At 39.7% G+C, this 22,133-nt stretch overlaps 1 protein-coding gene across 9 annotated transcripts in view; it reads left to right on the top strand.

The window, feature by feature from the left end:
• PLCB4 (phospholipase C beta 4) overlaps positions 1–22,133 on the top strand; it is a 187,925-nt gene that overhangs the window by 7,779 nt on the left and 158,013 nt on the right. For 5 of the 9 annotated variants that reach the window (XM_087948403.1, XM_087948448.1, XM_087948439.1 and 2 more), the window contains exon 2: positions 19,969–20,027. The exons of 3 other annotated variants lie outside the window; for them this stretch is intronic. The gene's annotated coding sequence lies outside the window, so the exon portion shown is untranslated. Of the gene's footprint in view, positions 1–6,417; positions 6,436–19,968; positions 20,028–22,133 lie in introns of those variants that run through there. One more of the 9 variants, XM_087948422.1, reaches the window with a different exon arrangement.

The raw sequence follows: 22,133 nt of genomic DNA on the forward strand, positions 1-22,133 counted from the left end.
ATTGTCTTTTCTGCTAAAATGGATTATGAAATGCACCAGAGATCCATCAAACAATTATGAGAGAGAGAAATTAATTCACTTCCCTCGGGGGTTTGGTGGACAGAAAGGAATTTAGCTGTTTGTTTATTAAATCTGCTTCAGGTGCTTGGGAATGAAAAGACTATTCAAACTTTTACATGTTTACAAATCAGCAAACGAAATGGATCAAATAAGCAGTTTGTGGGAATTGTTGCTGCCTCCTCCATGGCTTTCCTTGCAGGGACCAGTTTGGTGCTGCAAAAGATTTCAGTCTACATTCTGTCTGGAATCAAGACATACTCAGATATATTTCTTAAAACTGAATTATGAGTGGCAGAAGGAGATAAGGGAGAAGTATATGAACCTGCTAAACCATGCACCTGCTAAACCTTGCTCTCATTATATAAAATCATGGCTTATTAATATGGAGGCTGGTGTTATTGTAGTTAATCCAAGTGTAGGGAAACGTGTACTTTTATTCTCTGGAAAAAACGTGAATAGCTGTCCATGTCCTCTCCTCCCAAAATTATAGATGCTATTGTGTGTACAGTTATGTACATTAATTTAATACTAATTAAGAATGTTGAGAATGTTTCTGAAGAATTTACTGAAATAAAGAGAATGTGTGAGTTGTTTTACATAAATCAAATATGGGAAACGGGATAGATGGTTTCAAAGTTAAGTGACTTTTTAGGTAACAGAGGAAAAATGTTTCAGGGCACATCCTAAGGGCTCATATCTCAGAAATAAACTCTAGAATAGCCGACTTTAAGCCATATAAGATTTCAAATTAGTTATTTTTGGACATACTGCAATAGGTTGTGCATCACTCTGGTCTGGGTTAAAAAACAGCCAGGGTATATTTTGCAAGCAAACTATTTGCAATGTCCTTTGGGATATAAAGTGTATGATTTGGTACACCTCATGAAAGAAGTAACTTTAAAGCTCAAGTTGAATACTGAAAAGGCATTGTATATTGAAAAAAAAGTATGATGTGATTAATTTGTGCTGAAAAGCACAAGGGTCTATGCTGCGTGGAAGTAATTGACTGGCTTGAAATATAGTGTAACGCTTGTTCAAGGTTTATTCTCATGCACTTGGGTTGCAGTCCTAATGTTGAATCCTTTGGATAGTTTCTGTGACCAGCTATTCTCGTGCCCCCGTCTGATCTTGACTGCAGCTTTCCCATCATCAGCTAACAGCTGTGATTCCACTGGAAAGATTAATTGCATGACTGTTAAGGTAATTAAAAGTCTGTGAACACCGAACAAGGCAAAAATCTGTCATTACTTTGATGGATTTTTCAAGGAGGTATGTATTTCGAAGGGCAGTAGCATCACTGTTCCAAATATTTAGTTGCTACCTGTGTAACGGGTACAAATGATTTTCCCTTGTTCAGAAGTTAGACTGAGAATGCTAGTTCCAGGAACAAGGGCACAGTGTTTGCACTGCAAAATTTAACATCTTATATTCATTTTGATTTTTATAGCCAGAAGGATAAGGAAGATGTTATGAAACCTGTTTGGCTCAATAACTGGAAATACTCCTCATTCCCATGTTTTTCCGGCCTCTGTGATTTCCGTAAGAAGATATACATAATGGATTGTAATAGAATTAGATTAAAACATTTGTATAGGGATCTCCAGCATTATAGAAATGAATGTCAAAGAGTAAATGCTACAGCTACCAAAATGTCTCAGAACTATGGTGCTTTTGATTGAATATGCTCTTTTTTCTGCATGCCCATGCTCAAGATAGCTATCAATAAAAAGAGCAAAATACAAAACAGATTAATTTATATTAGGGTAAAATATGATATAAAAACATCCCTAAAACAGATGGTAACCAATCTGCCAATGTTGTGCCTCAGTGGAGATACATTTGCCAAACAGCCTATTCTTTCATTTCCATAACATGGTTTTGTTCTCACTTATTTGGAAGTATAATGCAAGTGGCAGTTCTGATCTCAGAAAGGCTAAGGGTGGGATTGAACTGAGAGACCTTGAAAGGGCTGGAGGAAGCAAAAAAATATCTCAGAACAAGACTGGCGAACTATTTTCATGCTGTTGAGGTTGACCTGGGGAAGATTTTATTTTTACCTTATTTGGAAGCAATATCCAGGACATTCAGAAGAGCTTACTTCCAAGTCAATCTGAATCAGATTGCAGTCCGGGATGAATTTTCCAAGATCAAAATCGGACTGATCTCTGGATATTTATGGTGAGGAAAGACAATATATTTTTTCTTCCCATCAGATGGGCCATTGATGTGTTTGCTTTTTTTTTTTAGTACTTCATAGTTGTATTTTTGGTACTGAAGTTGCTAGTTTTTTATGGATGTTTTTGCTCTTGCTGGTTTAAGCACATACATTTAGGGTTCTGTGGGCTATCTGTGAAAAGGTGATGGAAGAGTTATGAGCAGTTTCTCTTCATTGTGGCGAAGTCCTGGCATATGATGTTCCAGTCCATATTTAGTGCTACTCTCCAGATCCAAAGTTGGTTTGGATTTCTTTGCTTTGATTTCCAACTTTGGTTTGAAGGATAAACGCTACTCATAATTAATGATGACATAACACATGATGAAATATTGTTAAAGAATTTATATACAAGAGAAAAGAGCAAGGTGAGCTGACTTAGATACGGTGAAAAATCATGATGTCAACCAACTTGTATGAATCTCAAGCTTGTAGACTCATCTTTTGCTGCACCAGTGAGGGTAGAGAAGAATATATAGACCCACGAGCATTATACAAAAGTTTGTTTTTTTAACGTGAACTTCTGTGAAATATCTAGAATAAGCTCTGCACTTGGTATGTCGTGGCCTGGAGTAGTATTTGAAAGAAGGAAATGTTTTTAACTGAGAAGGGAAGAGGTTTTAGTTTTTTAAAAGATTTCTAAATGACCTGTGGATTTTAATCCTTAACTTCTATTATTTTGCTTATTTGGCAACAGACTGTCTACAAGTTACACAAATGTATCATTGCAGCAGCTTGCCATTCCATCTGCTGACACATTTATCTACCCATAATTATGCTTTTGAATTACAAAGAGAAAAGAGAAAGAAAGTATTTATGCAGTATGCACTTAGTTCTACATAATATGTCTGAAAAATAAGATTTGGGGATTTAAGAAGAGGTTCCTATCTCTCCAGTACTCATGAGAACACACTTTAAAATCATTGGAAATAAGCCATTTGTGTTTTCTTGTTTAATACATTTATAGAGCCACTTAACACATCAAGTTCTGGGTGGCTCCCAATCAACAATTAAAACATCAGTAATAAGGCAATGTAACACATATGTTTACTAAAACATAAACAGTAAAACCCTGGCACCAAAGTTAGGTTTCTACATGCCATCCCTTGTTAAATTGCTTATCCATCTTACTGTATCCCAGTGCTTGGAGGGAAATCCAAGTCTTATGTTTTTTTGGAAGGCTAGGAGAGTGTCGAACATCTGTTGAACGTCATGGGGAAGAATATATAATAGGGCAGGAGCTATCACAGAAAAGGCACACTTCCTAGTTCCCATAAGATGGCAATGTTTAAGGGAAGGGACTAGCAATGTGCCCACTCTATCTGCTAAGACAGGTATGCTGTCCTTAGGGAGAGGTGGTCTTGCAGATAACCTGGCCTTTTGTCTGACTCCTTCCTTCCTATTTGCCCATCAACTGCTTATTGGTAGAATTGAGATCTGACAAGCAGCCCCAGTATAGGTAACCTTACCTTTTTAGCACTCTCTCCACTAAATTGTGGAATTTCTCAAAGCTGTTACTGATATGTTTTACAAAACATAAACATGAATGGTACAAGCAAATATGCCCATGATGGGAACACAGCTTTGAAAAAGGCATTATTGATGAAACAGAACCTGTTACCTTTGTTCACATACACTAAAAAGCGTCCTAAAAGAGGTGGATCCCTATCAACGCAGGCTTTCACAGTTAGTATCGGGCCATTGGTGATTTGTGCTGCTACTTTATTTTCTTCCTTCCCCCATCCTCAATGTTTTGTTACTACCAATTAGGAACATTGATTAAACTTCCGGTTCTGAATATAACCTTTTTTTATTTGGCATCTGTAGATAATAAGGACAAATAACATATGTTTATCAAATCATGTCTTACTTTAAAGTAATTCAAAAGCATTCCATTTTTTTCTGTTTGTCTTTTCTAAACCAATTTTGTAGGGTGCTTTTGGGGTCTGCCCGGCAGATTAATTTAAAGAAATGAATGTGAACAAAAATACTTGTTTCCCAAGGGGAACAAAGCATTAGTTTGCTTCTCAGGGCACATTTTGCCTTCTCCTGAGCATCCAGTACCCTGAAGAATTAACTGTTGTAGTTTACTGTCTCTGAGGAGTAGCGTATTTTACTGAGGGCTGAAAGTTACATAAAACACATGGCTACAATTAGTCAGGATGTTTTTATTCAGTTTATCAGTAGTTATAAAGATGAAGTATTTAAAGGTCTTTAGCATATTGATCCTAGGTATAAATATACACTGAATGGGATTGCAAAGCCAAGAAATGGTAAGAACAATCTGGAAAGATCCACTGTAACTGTTTGTGGTTGTTGTAAGATCCTAGAAATTCTATTTTTAGATGACAGTTAACTCCAGCTGCCACATCAGTCCATGATTTGAAGTATCCATAGAGCAAATATAAAATAAAATAATTATAGTTGAAAACATATAGGTAGGTAGCGATTACTCACCTAACCGGTTTGTTGATTTTTCATTTCCCAGCTGATCAACACCATCAATTTTAGCTGTGTTCCAGGGCAAACCAATGACATTACCATTTTGTAGACCATAATTTAATATGCTTTGTCTGAGTCCACAAGCATATTTTTCTTTGAAAAATTCTGATTTCATGTGAATTATTACGCTTTTGAGGGCTTGGTGTGATATTTCAGCTGAATTAAAAAGTACATGCAGAAGAATAGTGTATTCTTCTATCTCTGATTGTGGCTCAATCAGGTGTAACTTTGTATATCATTTAGAATCTTCTTCTATCCCATTGACTTGCAAATTAAGCATGGATCCTAAATCAAGGCAATCCGTTTGTTTGCTAGACAAACAGGCGACCTACTTTGTGACTGAATTTTCTTCATTTGATTGCAGAATCAGAACAACATGGAAATTCAGCTTTTCCTCTTTGCTTTTATAATGCATGTGTCCTTGCAGGTGTACACATATGCACATGTGCGCAGTGCTATACAAGAGTGTCATTTATTCTTGATATGGTTTATAAGTGTACTATTGTTCTTGGTGTTTGCACAAAGCTTTAATTTTAACCCACTTCCTGCAATGTTTTTTTTTTTAAATATAAAGGACAAAACAACAGTGTTTTTATTCTTTTTATTCTCTTTCATTTTTTAAAATCAATCTATTTTTGTTTCCAGAGGTAAATAAAACTGAGACTTTAAGACTCTTGCTAACAGAAAAAAATGAAGAGTTTTCTGGCATCTTAGAGCCAATTATTATTTCATAGGCTTTTGTGGATCATAGTCTGTATTATCAAATTCATGAAATATTACAAAGATATTCAAAATTGTCTTGTTGATGATGGTCATTAATAAAAGAGTAGCTAGCCATAACAGAGGCCTTCTTTTATTGATGTTCTGCTAACACATGCAGGGTAATTAAAATTTTTGGTCGGTCATACTTTTTACTATTTCTCACCTCTTCTCTTATTTTCCCCTCCTGCCATTTTTCTCCACATTTCTCAAATCTGTACTGATAAAGTGGCATATTCTCCACAAAGATTTGTCAGCAGAGACAATCACTAAGTCTCTGAGGTGTCACAAGACTTGGATTATTTAGATAATTATGGAGCTTAGCTATTATGAATGGATTATAATTGTTTTTTGCAATGTTTATGTTGCATTTCAATTAGCAGATACTCTTTTCTTTCAGCTTAGGCTCCTATGTCTTTACAGACCAGGGTTGAATCTTTCTTTTGCTGTAGTTGAGAACCTGAAGAAAATAATTGTATGAGATGGATCAGAGCCAAGCAAAAAGGAATGTATGGGGAAATTGATTTTATTAAACAGAACAACAAAGGTTCTAAAAAGTTTTCATAATTTGTGGTGATTCTTCATCAAAGAAATACCTTAGAAACTATTTTATCTTGCTCAAAAGGAAATTGTTGGTTCCCTAGCTGCCATAAAATATAAAGAACAATAACCAAACGGATTAAGAAGTTGGAGCAACTTCACAGTGAGCAAAGGACATGCAGTAACGTAAAAGAGGTTCAATCTGTGAAGTTAATGGGATGATCAGGATTAGCAAAAGAAACTTGATTTATTTATAGAATGCATAGCTGTGAAGGGATGAACTGATTGCTTTTAAAATGAAAGAGATGGACAACAGCTAGGTGGGTTGGAGAAAATGTCAGAAGACAATGAAGCCTGAGGATGTAAGTGTTGTTCTGCTTGTGGGAATGTAGCTGAAATTTAGGGGAACGAAAGGCCGGATTAAGCAGGCATTTGGTGTGAGCAGTAAAACAGCTTATTGAGCTGAGGCAGGGTCATGGATCACCCAGAACTCACTGTTGTATCTGCATGTTGCAATAACCAGTTACCTGAAGTTTCACTGAACTTAGTGGCTTTACTTCTGAATCAATGTTTTTAGGATTGTATCATTAATGAAAAAATGTTGGTGCATTGGTATGTTTAAGCTGCCAAACATTTAATTCCAGGTTCTGTGTATGGAATTCAAGTAAAACAAGGTCACTACATGAGCATTATAGCTATTTTATGTTGTTTATTTTCCATGCTTCTCCATGAGGCTCTCACAGATTGTTTGGGGATGTATTGCTCAGCAGTTCCAATCCACTGGAACCTTCTGGGGCTTGAACTTTGAAACAAGCCGTTATGTTCCCTAAATACAAAATTGGATTTTAAGATTGTGGTTTATAATTCAATTTTAAATTATATAAAATACTATAAAAATGTGAGCATGTTAGAATTTTAGTAGAATGTCCAGAACACTAATTAATATCCAGAATTATATTGTTGGAGTGGATGAGAAGCTGCTTTGAAATAAGATTGTAATATTCTTATGTCCCATTTAATAAGAGCTGGTAGCTTATTTCTACAATATTCCCTTGGGTTGGCTGTCCAGGATTCAATAATTCAAAGATTACTTAGTGCAAGTAGTTTTGAAAAACCTGTTTTTTAAATTTCTTGTTAAATAAAAATGTTTAAAAACAAAACATCTTAATTGTTGAGTTGTGCTGCTGTCTCTATAGCACGAAGCTGCTGACCATAATTTGGAGCATGTTTGTAAGGAACACACAGTAACTCTAAGAAAATCCCTAGCGTTGTACCAAGCGAAATCCTGTACACATCAGCACATAGGTATTTCCACTGCCAGTGCTATCAATTAAGAATGGTAAAGGTATGGAGTACAAAATGTATTCAAGGCAAGTATTTTATTACATAATGCCCATCAAATCTTAAGCAATTAAGAATTGCTTAGAATGCAAAAAGAGATGAAAAATTGTTTTTCCTTTTATCTTCAAAATCAAGCAAGTTTTAATTCTTTTTATCTTTATTTACATTACTGTAATAGTCTGGAGAGATTTGTTTTAAAGATTTCTATGTTGAATATTTTAGAAGCGGCTTCATTTGTTCAAGGATAGGCAAAGCTTCCCCCCGCCCCCCCATAGTTCATCTGCTACCTTGTATGACACAGCATGATGCTTTCTGAATGTTTTGCTAGAAGTTGCTTGCTTTTCTGTATGAATAAAAAATATGAATCCATACAGTGTTGAATGGGGATACAAGTAAAGGAAGCTTTTTCAATAGTGTAAGCTGCAGGAAGCAAGCACCTGCCAAACTAAGAGATAGGCATACCTCGGCATACCTGGCTGAGCTTTTCCACTTTTATGAAAATGCAAACGTGTGGTTATGTATCCAGCAATTGTAGCTAGGTATTAGACAAATGAGTATCAAAACAGTTGTAAATATTTGATAAGTAGTTTCGTAATATGAGAAATATGAAGATGTTCTTTTTAGAAAAATATTTCTATTGGAAATATTTCGTGGAACAACCATGACAAATTAAGAACTTCTAGTGGGAAATCTTTTGTCTTGACAAAGAACTGAAAATAGCTCTTGCTCTGCAAAGGGGCCACACAGTTATCTATGCGCAGCAATTCGTTTACTTGCTGTTTAAACCCATACTTGTATCGCTTACTATCCCATTTTAGAAATGCTTGTCAAATGTTACACTAAGCCCATTTGTACCATGAAGGCTAGAGTCATTTCCGGATAAAAGCATGAATTTTCTTTGTATTTATACAGTTGACTAGTGTCACCATTGGAAGATATTTGAGGAATTACAGTAATGGGATTTTATTCTGGAAAATAAATGATGCAGGAATTGAATCTCAATTTAGAAATACCTTGTGGAATGTCATTTGGTATACGAAGTGTTACAGTTAGGATAAATGGATACCAGAACATTTCTGATTTATTTTCTTATCTTTATTATCTTTCTGGTCCACTTATCTATCCTCTTGCGATGGTGAAATTTTGTGACTTTTTTTTGCATACATCTAACTGGAAGCTGGAAATGAGTGTTTTTTGAGGTAATATATGCATTTGCATTCATTGCTTAATCCGTCTTATGTATTAAACTTCTGAGTTTGGTTATTGATTTTGATTACTGAGTCTGATTTCCTGATTATTCAGGAAAATCAATGGTGACTTGGGAAAAATATAGAATGAATAATTTCTCCCTACTTCTTTACTGCATATTTTTTCGGTATGTTGCTGGAATTTACAGAGTAGCAGCCAAAGTAATATTGATAGCATATGATTTTTGGATTATATGTAAGTGTTATATATTCTTGCCTAGAAAGAACCCACACTTTTAATAAAAAAAAACATGACACGGTTTAATCTTTATTTATGAAAGTGCAATAGCTGAACACGAATAAATGCATTTCAGCTCAGATGGATGATGTGATAGAATAGTTTCACCTCTTTGTGTTGAGTGTGGCTTATATTTTAGAAATAAAGCATTCAAAGATTGGAGCCATATTTTTTTTTCCTACTCCCAGCATGTTTATGCTTGATTTGCTTCTTGCAGCATGTTACACAAACTGCATCTTCTCCCAAAGAGTTACACAATTGAACAGGAAATTCTTCTGATGCCTAGATGTGCAAAATAGAATTCATGGGGCTACCCATAAAAATATTCTCGTGAAACTTGATAAACATATGGCAGGTGAGTCAGTGGCGATATTTTCTGACAACTAGTGTTTTAGGACCAGATATAATTTCTTAATACTGTGTACTGTGTACTCTACTACTTGTTCCCCCCGCTCCACAAAGTTTCTTAATCTCAGCAGTGTTATTGTAGAGAGGGGGAGAATAGGAAACGGTAGTGATAGTTCTCTGGGTGACTCTTCAAAACTGGCTGATATAATTCAAATCATTTACTCCATAGATTCCAGTCTATCTGCTGCTTACCCATATGTCCAGAGCCAATATTCTCCTGCCAGATTTATTTGGGATGAGATGCTCTGTGCCTTTCCTTGCATAAAAATGAAGCTGGAGGCTTTTGTGTTTTTTTTTAGCCCAAGATACAGATTTGATTATGTTTCCTGGATGAATTTTCAAAGTGCTGGTTAGTAGCTGATTTCATTAACCATTGTCGCTCATATCCCCTTCCATTCTCGCCGTCTCTGGCTGTAGCTCTTGTTATTACTTGCTTCCAGTGCTCTGGACTGATGACAATTGATCTACAAGCTTTGTCAAATGAACTTGACAGAGGGGGAGATCATGATGTCAATAGATGCTTGCAGGTCCTTAACTGAATGGCTTTGCTTGGGCCTGCTTTTTTCGCAGAAAATATGAAGCACAGAAATGATTTGTTTCTTTTCTCCGTTTTCCATTCCACACATCATATCTGCTTCTATAGTATTATACAGGAAAAGAGAGGAAAGAAAGATCCCGAGGATGTGCAATCTTCAGTTTGGTCCAGGGGTTAAGGCACCAGGCTAGAAAGCAAGCACGAAACCTGGCTGGGTGACTTTGGACCAGTCACCTTCAGCCCAACCCACCTCACAGTGTTGTTGTTGGGGGAAAATAGAAGGAGGAAAAAGTATTAGATATCTTGACAGCCTTAAGTTATTTATAAAAAAATAATAAAGGATAACAATTCTAAAAAAAAAAAAAAATCTAAACATTTAACATTTTAAAATACTTAAATTACAACACTAGATGGATGTATTTTGCTTCTGGCAACTGAAATGTATGCTTAATTGCAGATAAGTGTCCATATTTTTCTTCAAATTAATGGTATGTTTTGAAATACAAGTGATTTAAACTAGTATCAATATTTATGTGTATGTGTAATCGGCTACTTTCAGCATTATTATGGTTGGTCACATAATCAGCCAGATTTTAGATTGCATTTGGCATTTTTAATCCACCAATTGAGCTCTTCCCAAAGGACCAGGGATAGGAATATTGTTATTGGATGGTGTTAAAGGTATTGTTGCAGGATGTAAGCTGTTCCAATGAAAGCTGCCTTTTGCAATTGACTGATGATGATTTTGTCAATGCTGCTTGCATTCAAGTGATGCTCCAAATGTTTTGGAATTGCACTCAAGGCACATATTGCTGTTGTTCCTATCTTGGCTTCCTTTTGCCGTAGCTGTTCTACTTCTACTTCTATTTGCAGGTCTTTGCATTTTGTGATTTTCTCTAGTTCTTTCTCTTTTGTTCTGCCATCTCTGGGTACTGCAATGGGCACTATCCAGACTTTTTTCTTCTTCTCCACTGAGCCTAAGGGAGAATCCAGGATGGGGTAGTCTCTAGTCTCCTAGCTCTGCAGACCGAGTTGAAAAACTGAGGACACACCCCCTGGTAACGGTCCCTAGTTTTTCACTCGGTCTCAGCGTGTTCAGACCACCCTTTAAGGGCTCTGAATAGTTAGGATTGTAGAAGAATATTCACCCCCTGGATTAAGCTTTTTTTTCGCAGAGAGGCTTAGATCAGGTTTGACAGCTACCATATTTTTTGACTTTCCTTGCTGGTGGACTGGTTTTTGTTTTGTTTTCTGCCAAAACTTGAGTGGAGGTGACCCTGAGAGCCCATGTGGCCTGGGCTGGGGTGGGAGTCGGCACCTTATTTAACTTGCCTCCTCCCAATTCACTTTCCCTTGCCTGGGACGAGCCTCAGCTGCCGCTAAGCGCTTCTGTCCCTTTTCGGCGGCAGCAGCCATTTATTTCATTTGGGGACAATCTTGCAGTTCGTCTCCAGGATTGTCCCTTGGGGGAGGTTCTGGCCATCGGGATTAAATCTTGACCCCCCCATCCAGTCCCCAGAGCACCGTGGCAGCTGTGAGATGCTTGAGTCTGCCTGATAATTGTGGTGCAGCCAGCGCCAGGCTCACAAGCCTCTGACCTGTCACGGCTTGCTGCAATTCAAAGAGGCAGCCATTTTTTCAACTTTTTTTCCTTTACTCGGCTTTTGAATTGCGGAGCTGGGCTGAGCTCACCACTTTGGGTCACACTAGCCTCCTGAAGTGGTGGACAGCTACTGTGGCTGTAGCTGACAGCTTAGGCTGAATATTTTATTTTATTTTATTTTTACTTCTTTCTCCCTTTCTCTACCCTTGTCAAGTGACAGTTATTTTTGGCGGGCTCAAAGATGGCCGCCAAGGGAGCTGATCAAGAATTGTCAGTTCCTCAGCAGGGTAGAGAGAAGGCTGTAAAGGGATCTCCTAAGCCCAGGTCTGCTGGTCTAGAGGCAGCAGCTAGGATTAGAGCCAGGGCTCTAGCCCCTAAGAGACCCTCTAGGGCTGAGGATAGGCAGGCCAGGCATAGACAAAAAGCCATAGACAAACAGTTTGACAGGGCAGTGAGTGATTCTAGGATGGCTAAATACAGAGCCACCCCTCAAACTTTGCCTCCTCAAGATGAGGAGATAGGCAGTATATGACAGCCTGGTCTCCTGGGGGCTCAAGTACCCATGATTTGCAGGGTAACCTCCAAATCAGGGCTGAGACCTCTCACAGTTTTTCTGAGCCACCCCAGGGGATCTTGATGGCGGCACCTGCAGACCAATGGAGTAGAGCCAGACCTGTGCCTGCAGCCACCTTTACACCTAGAGCAGCTGGCTTACGACCGGAGGAGACCCAGATGCAAGAAATGCCATCCTTCATGAGAGCCTGGATCTCCCAGACCATAAGACAGGAATTGCAGGCAGAGGTCAACCAGCTGCGCCAGCTGTCTTATTTGGAACCTAGCAGAGGAGTCTTGCAGGGGCAGGGGCAGGGGCAGGCTTCTGCTGAACAGCCGGTCCATCGGAGGTAGCAGGTCCCCCATCCTTTAAGGGCCTTTTCCAGCTGTCTCTTTTCAAGACTCTGCTGGTTAAGGCCAAGAGCACAGCTCATCTCAAAAAGGACACGGTCAAAACTCAGGACCTTCCCACTGAGGGAGAGAATCAGGAGGATTTCCTGTTCACTGAGAAAGCATCTGTGGTGGACGCTGTACCTGTGCCCCAGATGTTTCTGAACCTGATCAAAAAGCAGTGGGAGTCCCCTGGGATGTACACTTGCCCCAGGGGGTCTGGGTCTACCTTATTTAATGTGGACAAAGACCTTTTGGACATTATGGAAGTGCCAAAGGTAGATGGCCCAGTGGTAGCCCTAGCTTCCTCATCTGTCATCCCACCTGATGTGGAGGATGTTCTAAAGACAGAGGACCGGAAGGAGGAGATGGCGCTCCAGAGAGCTCATCAAGCTGACTCCTGGGCCATCAAAGCATCGACGACCGCATCTTTTTTTACACGGGCCTCTTTGCAGTGGCTGAGGCAGCTACAGGACAGAATCCCACCTGAGGATGTCAGGGTGCATCAGGACTTGAATAAAATTATAGCTGCGGCTCAATTGACTGCTGATGCCACCCTCATGTCAGCCAAATTTTCTTCCAGAGCCATGGCCTCTTCCATAACAGCTGGCTTCTCTGGCTAAGAAATTGGCAGATGGACGTCAGAACCAAATGGAAGCTGGCGTCGGCTCCCTTTAAGGGAGAGAGGCTTTTTGGGGAAGCCTTGGATCCCTTTTTGACGGAAACCAGGGACAAGCAAAAGATCCTGCCCTCCCAGGGGAGGCGCTTTGATTACAGGTCTCATCCCTACTACAGGAAGCCCTCCTTTAAACGGGGAAGCTGGGGCAGGCTTTCCCCGTCAAAGTAGGCCCTTTTTCCAGAGATCCTCCTCTCAGGCTGATAGACAGGCCTTTGCCTGCCAGAGGCCGTCAGAGGCAAGAGGGCAGAAGGTCCTTTAGGAGTTCCAACAGACCCTTCAGGCACAACAAGTGACGCCTGAGCCTCATCCCCCATAGGGGTCCGTCTGGGACTGTTCTGGCAGAAATGGGAACAGACCACAATGGATGTTTGGATCCTGTCAACCTTACGGTCGGGTCTCTCTCTAGAGTTTCTCTTCTCCCCCCCAAGAGCCTTTGTGTGCTGCCCCATCTCCAGGGACCCCTCAAAGAGGGATCTCATGGAATCAGCGATCCACCATCTGCTGGACATTCGGGCCATCTAGCCGGTTCCGGTGGACCAGGAGAGACAGGGTTTCTATTCAATGTTGTTTGTGATTCCAAAGGCCTCGGGGGAATGGGGTGGGGCGAGCAATCCTCAACCTGAAAGGGCTCAACAGACATCTAATCTACCGAATGTTCAAGACTGCGGGAGGGAGATTTTTTGGCCTCAGTAGACCTGATGGAGGCCCACCTCCATGTGCCCATACACCCCAACCACCATCAGTTCCTGAGGTTTTGCTATGGCGGCTGCCACTTTCAATATAGGGCTCTCCCGTTCGGCCTGTCAACAGCCCCTCAGACTTTTACCAAGCTCTTGGCAGCGGTAGCGGCACACCTCAGAGCCTTACCCATAAGGATCCAATGCTATTTGGACGACATCCTGATAGCATCCTCTTCCAGACCCCAGGCGGAGGAGGATCTGATGTCGACAATCAGGATCCTTGGAGAGCATTGGTTCTTGATAAACCTGGACAAATGCCACCTAGTACCATCAACTCGGATCTTGCATTTGGGGGCCATTATAGACACTTTGGCCGGACAGGTTTTTCTCTCACAGGAGCGTCGAGACAGTATCGGGGAAGTAATGTCGCTGGATCCTGTCTTCCAGAGAGGCTCCTATCATCTTGCTGTCTCAACTTTTTGGCAAAATGATATCGTGCATTGGGATTGTCCCATGGGCCCGCTTCCACGCCCGAACCATTCAGTGGTTCCTGCTCCCTTACCCGAAGGCAAGCAGGGGCGACTCTCCAAGGAGGGTTCACGTCCCCTTGCCAGTTCTTCGTTCCCTCCATTGGTGGCAGTCCCGAGCTATGGATCAGGGATGCTTGCACAGGGAACCCCAGAGGATTACCATCACCACCGACGCCAGTGTCTATGGTTGGGGGGCCCACTTGGGAGCCCAGATCACACAGGGGAGGTGGTCACGAGAGGAGCTCGCCCACAAAATAAATTGGCTAGAGCTCAGGGCTGCCCGCTTAGCGCTCAAGGATCTAAGACAAGAGGTGATGGGGAGACATGTGCTTCTCCTCACGGACAATGTGGTTACCAAGGCCCACATAAACCGGCAGGGGAGCACACGCTCCAGATCTCTAATGCAGGAAGCAACTAAATTGTGCAGGTGGGTGGAGAGAAACCTGTTGTCCCTACAAGCAGAACATATTTCAGGAGTATCCAACGTGCAGGCAGACTGGTTGAGCAGGGCCACAGTCGACTAGTCAGAATGGCGACTGCATCCCAGTCTTTTCCAGGAGATGACAGAACGCTTCGGCCACCCGATTCTGGATCTCTTTGCATCACCAGAGAACACGCACCTCCCGAGGTTCTTTGCTCGATTCCCTGCCCAAGGAGCAGAAGGGGTCAATGCTCTCCGGTGCAGGTGGCCCCAGGGACTATTGTATGCCTTGCCCCCCTTCCCCTGATTCCGGGGGCAATCAGGAAAGTACTGATAGAAAGGGCGGAAGTTATGTTGGTAGCCCCTTACTGGTCCAGGCGTCCTTGGTTCGCCGACCTGATGGGTCTGTCAGTCGCCAGACCCTGGAGAATTCCCCTGCACAAGATCTCCCTCAGCCAGGGCATGATCGAGCATCCAGATCTAGCCTGGTTTCGGCTGACCATCTGGCGCTTGAGCGGGGGTTCCTGAAACCGGAGAAGTTTTCCACAAAGGTCATTCAGACCATCCAGGCAGCCAGAAGAACTTCTACGGCCAGGATATATAACGCAACGTGGAAGATTTTCTGCAGTTGGTGCATGTGCAAGGTGTCATTCTTGGTGGCCATTACCTCGGCCAGGCATATTTCAGAGTTGGCGGCCTTATCCATCAGGAAGGATCTGTGCGTATTCCATGCAGACAGGGTGGTTCTGTGATTGGACCCTACCTTCCTGCCCAAGGTGAACTCCTTATTCCATCGTTCACAGGAGTTGATTTTGCCTAATTTCTGTCCTGAGAACATGCACTAGAGAAAAAATGGCACACCTTGGAAGTTAGGAGGGCCCTTCGTATTTACATTAAAAGAACTTCTTCTCTTAGGAGGACAGAAGCCTTGTTTGTTTCCTTTCAGCCGTCAACTTTAGGTTGCAGGGTGACACCTTCCACAGTAGGTCGCTGGCTCAGAGCCTGCATTGCAAAGGCCTATGAGTTACAGAGCCTTCCTCTGCCCAGGAGGATTACAGCGCACTCAACCAGAAGTGCAGCGACCATCGCAGCCTGGGCAATGCGGGCATCGATTCTGGACATTTGTAGAGCTGGACATTTGTAGAGCTGCGACCTAGTCATCGGTCATAAGACATTACAAAATTGACTCCTTTGCCTCAGTGGAGGCGTCCTTTGGAAGACGAGTCCTGCAGGGTGTGCATGTAGAGGTGGGGACCTCCGACCAATCCAGCTCCCACCCGTAGGACAGCCATCAGCCAGCTTTGGTATGTCCCATCCTGGATTCTCCCTTCGGCTCAGTGGAGAAGAGGCGTTGGTCCTACCTGAACACTTCTTCTCGGGGGGCCGAAGGGAGAATCCAGTCCCATCCTGTATTCTGTCTGGTCGGAGTAGGGAGGAAATGTCCCTTTTTTCGCAGTATCAATGAACTATCTCTTTGAAGACAAGGAGCAGCTGAATTTGCTTCAATGTCGTTCAGAACTGGGGACTGTTACCAGGGGGTGTGTCCTCAGTTTTTCAACTCGGTCTGCAGAGCTAGGAGACTAGAGACTACCCATCCTGGATTCTCCCTTCGGCTCCCCGAGAAGAAGCGTTCAGGTAGGACCAACGCTCCTTTTAATCAACAACTGGGGTGTTATGTGGCAGGTGTGTTTGTCTGTTTGAACCAAAAGTCCCAGAGCACCACAAATAACAGTAGGACACAGTAGCAATAATGGTGTATTGGAATATCTGCAAGAAATACCATTTGCCTGCAAACAAGAACTGCTGGGATCACAAAATAGACAAAATAATAGAAAACAAAATGATCTGGGATTTATTATTATTATTATTTTCTTCTGAAGAATGTTCAGCAAATGGTGGTAATGAAAGATTAATTAAGTTTTATCCAAAGCCTAAGAAGCCCAAGTACCATCCTAATATTTATGTGGTTCTGAGCAAAGGTGTAATGTCTAATTGTGAAATGAAATAATTTTAATTTTTAAAGTAGTTTTCTCTTAGTGAAGTTTCTAATACTCCAGTAATTATGGGGAAAATTTTGCTGACTCACTTTATAATCTCTGTTGTTAACTCTCAATATTTTAGAAACGTTTCTAGTTCCTTTTAAACTACTTTTCTGTCGTGTGATATTGGCACATTTATTATGATGCGTGGGTGTGTTATATTCTAGATGTTGCTACTGCTTGTTCCTTGTGCTGACATAGTTATTTTGGAACACTTTTTCAACTTTATGATTCTATGAATAGTCTGGGCCATCAATTCCATCTTTTTCATAAATTCCAATGCATCATTTTTGCCTCTTAACCATGTCTTTTTCTATAATCTATCTGGGCAATTTTGTCATAGCTGTTTATTAGGTGGTCAACAATCTAATGTTTTTCTTTGCATAATCTACATTTGCTAGTATTTTTACTTTCTTTAGATTTCATTTTTATGGCATTTGTCAGTAGTGCCAGTTCTTGTGCTGCAAATATTAATCCTTCCATTTTTCTTCTTGATGGATCCAGTCTGAACCCATTGCCAAGTTTTGTTACTAGTTTGAACATGAAGAGGTTTGCTATTATATTTTTACCCAACTTTTATAAATTTTGATCAACTTAAGGTGTCAAACATGGCTAATATTCCTGCCTCGTATATTTTCCTCACAGTTGTTTAGTTCTGTATTCCACTATTGATTCTGTCACATTCAAATATTTTTCCTTGCAGATATTTATTAATAAGCCCTCTTTTAGATATTAATTTAGACATACGATTTCATTCTCCACTGTTCATTCCCCGCTTCACTTGTAATAAACCATGACCAACCAATTTTCCTTGTTAAATACAAATGATCTATGTCACTTAATGGATGTAGTGCATGATGTATTGTCATAAATTTTCAGATCTTTCTAACTAAAGCAATTAGTTCGGCTTGTGTCCACCCAACAGCATCTGTTGTGTAGCATGTTATTACAGGGGGATCCCAAGTATTAAAGGCCTTGACTGTGTTCACTCAGTTTGAGTTTAGAACCTTTCTAACTCATTTTTCATGTTGCCGTCTTTTTCATTTGAGTGTGCAAAATGTTTTCTTTTTAAAATATTCTAATTATATCTTTCCTTCATTGTCAATGCTTTGATTTGAGGGTGAGTCAGTAAGTTCCACCTGAGTACTCAATTTCCCCCTTTTAATGCTACCCTAGCAATTTATCGATTCCAAATTTCATCTTAATGTCAACATGAAAGATTCAAACTGTGTTTAAAAGTGTATTTCTATAGATTATTTTGCACCTAGTTTCTTAATCATCCATGTGAAACAAATATGAAACTTTTGTCCTTGTTTATTTTGTGGCCCAATGGCATTTTATTCAAAATTTTCAGCAGTGGAATAACAGTTGTGTTAAAAAGGAATGAAAGCAAAAAGTCTTCCTGTAAATTCTTTTTCTACTTTTGATTTCTCCAAGTTTTTCTGAGTTTGGCATTAATGTTGTTTTCCAATTTTTGACTGTATTATTTTAAAATGTTATATTTTAAAATTAATTCCAAAAATGCTCAAGCATGTCTTAATTCATCTATGGAATAGTGAATTGAATCCTTTTTTTGCAATCAGGTCAAGCTAAATAAAGATTTGTTTTACTTCTTTTTTTGCATTTTTAAGCATTGTCTTATCAATCAACAGTTGTTTGAATTTTTGAAATTTTCTTTTTGCTTTTTGTGTACATTTATCATAATTGTTCAATTGTTTGTAAATGTTATTGGCAATTTACTTTTGTTAACTTGCAGGTTGTAGGATTGGATGAAAAATATTGGTTGTTGTTTCTTTGGTTTTGTCTTTCAGGATTGGAAATGTTCAGTTTATGGTTCTTTATGAATCCTTGCTGTAATGTTTGAAATGATTCACAAAACAAAAATGTAAAATGGACAGAAATTTTAGCCCAAATCCCCTAGCCCCAAAAAATCTTGGTGTGCTCTCCTCTCCTCTCCACACCTCCTCTCCCCTCCCCTTCCCTCCCATTATGTCCTAGGACTATTTAGTCATGTTTGTTGCTACTCTTTTTTGTATATCTGTTATGATGTGCAATTGTATAAGGACTCTGTGGATTTTGGCTTCCAGACCAACCATAACCGAGGCTGATAAACTATGTGATTGGTGTGCTGATATATATACCAATGATTCATTGTGGCGATTGTGTTTAACTCTTTCTTTCCAAAATAAGTGCATTGAGATCATGAGCTTCATGGAAGTTTGCATTGGATCATGTTCATATTGTGCAGTATAAATGTGCCTACATTAGAACATTGGCAGAAAGCTGATGGCCACATTCCAAGCTATTGTATTTAGTATAATTGCGTAAACAAGAACGGGTAGATCTTGGACACATTTAATCAGAAGCATGATCGGTGAAACTAATCCTGTGGGAGTGTGGGAGTGAAATGTTAGCTTCTGGAAATTTGAAATTCCACTCTCTCTGGCCTTCTGGTTGATACGCAATGCAGCATTTGTCACAATTGATGGAGCTGGACCTGAGTTGGTGCAGGTTATAATCTATCAGCATTGGCATAGGGGCATAGGATCTCCATTCTTGTTCACTGGAAAAACTATATAGGTGGAGAAAGCTGCTTCTGGGTCTGTCTTTGGGATTTTGTGTAATTATTATTTTTACCTCATGGTATTATTCTATCTTTGTAATATTGCTAGCTGTCTAATTACTCTTTTTTTATGGAGTGAGGCATAAGAGATGTCCACAGAGAAAAGTCGAGTGCCCTTGAGAATTAAGTTCAAAATGAAACCCATTCCCATTTTAAGATTCCAGCATATGTAACTATTCACAAGTGTGGTGAGGTGCCACTCTACTTCTCAGTAATGTTTAGCTTGGCATGGGGCATTTTTGGCGTGTTGCAAAAGTGCAATGTAGGCCCACAAGATAAGGAAGCAGCTTGATGTTGTGCCTAAGTAACCATGGGACCTTGTCTTCTGTCTCATTGTGTTGCCTGCAAGACTTCAGCCCAGTGCCATAAAACAAAAACAAAATATACGGTAGATGTGGGTGTGACATCCAGGACTGTACTGAAAAGCTGCTATGGAGTAAAAAAAAGAGATGTGCATATTCATGTTGCTTAAATATTTGGAGATGCACTCCATTAGAGCAGGAAAAAATGTAAGTAGATTGTTGGGTTTCTTTCCTGTTCTCAATCCAAGTAGAATATAAAAAGGTGTTTCTGTCCAATCTGGCCCATTTTTATCTATTGATTTTACAGAACGTACTGAATCTTGAGTGGGAGACATTCCGTGACCAGCTTCAAAAACACCTTGCTAAGTAAATATTTCTTTTTTTGTGAAAAATATTACATTGTCTCTGCCTACTCCAAGCACTTGGATCCTCTCCTTCAAATGAATGATCCCTGCCAGATCACCATGTCATTGAAGTTGCATTGAAATCTCAGAAAGCAGCTATTCTCTGGCATTTTGTATCTTTTGCCTGCGAAGCAGCTAAGCATTAACGTTCTTTGATTTTAAGTACCTTTTTAACTCTTATAACCTGAATTTTGCACATTTTCTGTTTTTATTGTAAAACTGACAGGTAATCAATGAATACATATTGTTATACCCTTGAGTTGTGCTGAGGGGGGTGGGGAGTGTGTTAGAATATAGCAAAATGAAACCCGGCTAGAGTTTGGATGATGATTGGTCATCTAGAGGTATCAAATGTTGAAAATAAATAAGAAGAAAGTGGAAGAACTTTACAAAAAGTACAGTAAAATTATGTTTGTATACTGGAGGGATGTGCATTTATTTATTTATTAAGAAAATTTATATGGTCACCCAACTCACTTGTGGGGACTCTGGATGGATTACAGAAGCAAAACTTCAAATACAAAATTCAATACAGTCTTACATTCCGGCCACAAAATTCAATACAGTCTTATATTACACTACTACCTGATGTACAGCAAGGTTGTATTTTAGCCTTCCTATTTATTAACTTATATGTCAACTCAATTAATACAAGCCTTCAAGCTCTTTCTGTTCATAAGAGAAACTACTATTATCAGAAAAATATTTACACAACATTATCATAAAATGTATTGTTGGCAAATGGGAATAATACTGACATTTACAAATATCTTGGAGTGTTATTTTAGGCTCCATTATCATGGAGAGAACATTTTTATATCCAGCAAATATTGCTTAGTGTAGTTCCTCAGCTATCTCGAGTTTCTTCTATTCAAAGATTCCTACTTTGTCTCTGCAGTTTGTAAAGTCTTTGTAGCCAAGATCTTCTCTCAGCTTCTCTGTACTGTAGTACCTAAGTCTGTACTTTTAGAAATCTTGCCATCCTTGAACCCATTCACTCTAAACAGAGCCATTTTTGCAGTCCCAGAGTGTATTAATGCTGCTCTGTTTAAGTCTCCATGGAGCTTGGTATTATCATTTTAATGTACTGTATGGTTAGAGTTAACACCTTTCCCCCCAGTGGGTTTGGTTCCACTGCTTCCCACATCAACTCAACCTGATTAAAAAAAGGTTATTGGCAAGTTTCCATCTCTAGGACTCTCAATGAAGAGCCTTTTTCCACTGTTTGGGGTGGTTGATCCTCAAATCGATCTTCAAAGCAATCAATTGATGTTCAACTCAATCAACCTCTCTTTCTCAGCCTTACTGCACACAGTAAGGCTGAGTATATAATATATATATTATATATATGATATATATATACCAGCATATTTTTTTCTCACCTGCTGCTGTTTTGGAAGTTTGCCAGACTTTCATTTTGGCAGGCTGGATGCATTGTCTTCTGCCATCTACAAAACTATTCCACATTTCAATATATGTTGTCATGTGGATGGCTGAGTAGAATGCCTGAGGCACGTGTTCTTTTGCTACTCTCTCTATAAGGATCCATTCTATCATGAAGAAATTCCCAGACAAAGAACATGCCTTCTATTGATTGCTTCTCGTACCTGGCCATTGTTTGCTTACGTCTTGGTTGTCTAATTCTAGACCTTTATCTGCACAATCCACCTCATTTTGGATTCAAAAGCTTGTAAAAATTGCTTTAATTTCAGCCTTCTAGATTTACCTCTTGTAACTTTTATCTGATTGTTGAACTTCTGGGCTCAATAAGGTTTGATATGCTTTCAGTTGTTTCTGTGCTGTACTTCTGCCTTTCCATTAGGTTTTTTTTTTTTTTTTTTGAAAGGAAACTATTTAAACCTTGCCTCTTGATTCTCAGTTTTGCAGGGAATGATGCAAATTATTGGTGCTTTATACCAAATCCAAAATTTGGATTTTAGTTCTAAAATGTACTAAAGACAATCTGTAATTCTTTTGATTAGAAGGATTTTTTTCCTCTTTATTATATTATGGTAAATCTTAATGCACTATATCGTTTCTATATAATATTTGTACAGTATTAATTAAA

This window comes from Notechis scutatus, chromosome 1 (assembly GCF_049901735.1).
Source record: "Notechis scutatus isolate UNSWTSFEM ecotype Mainland chromosome 1, rNotScu1.2, whole genome shotgun sequence".
Taxonomy (NCBI): Eukaryota; Metazoa; Chordata; class Lepidosauria; order Squamata; family Elapidae; genus Notechis; species Notechis scutatus.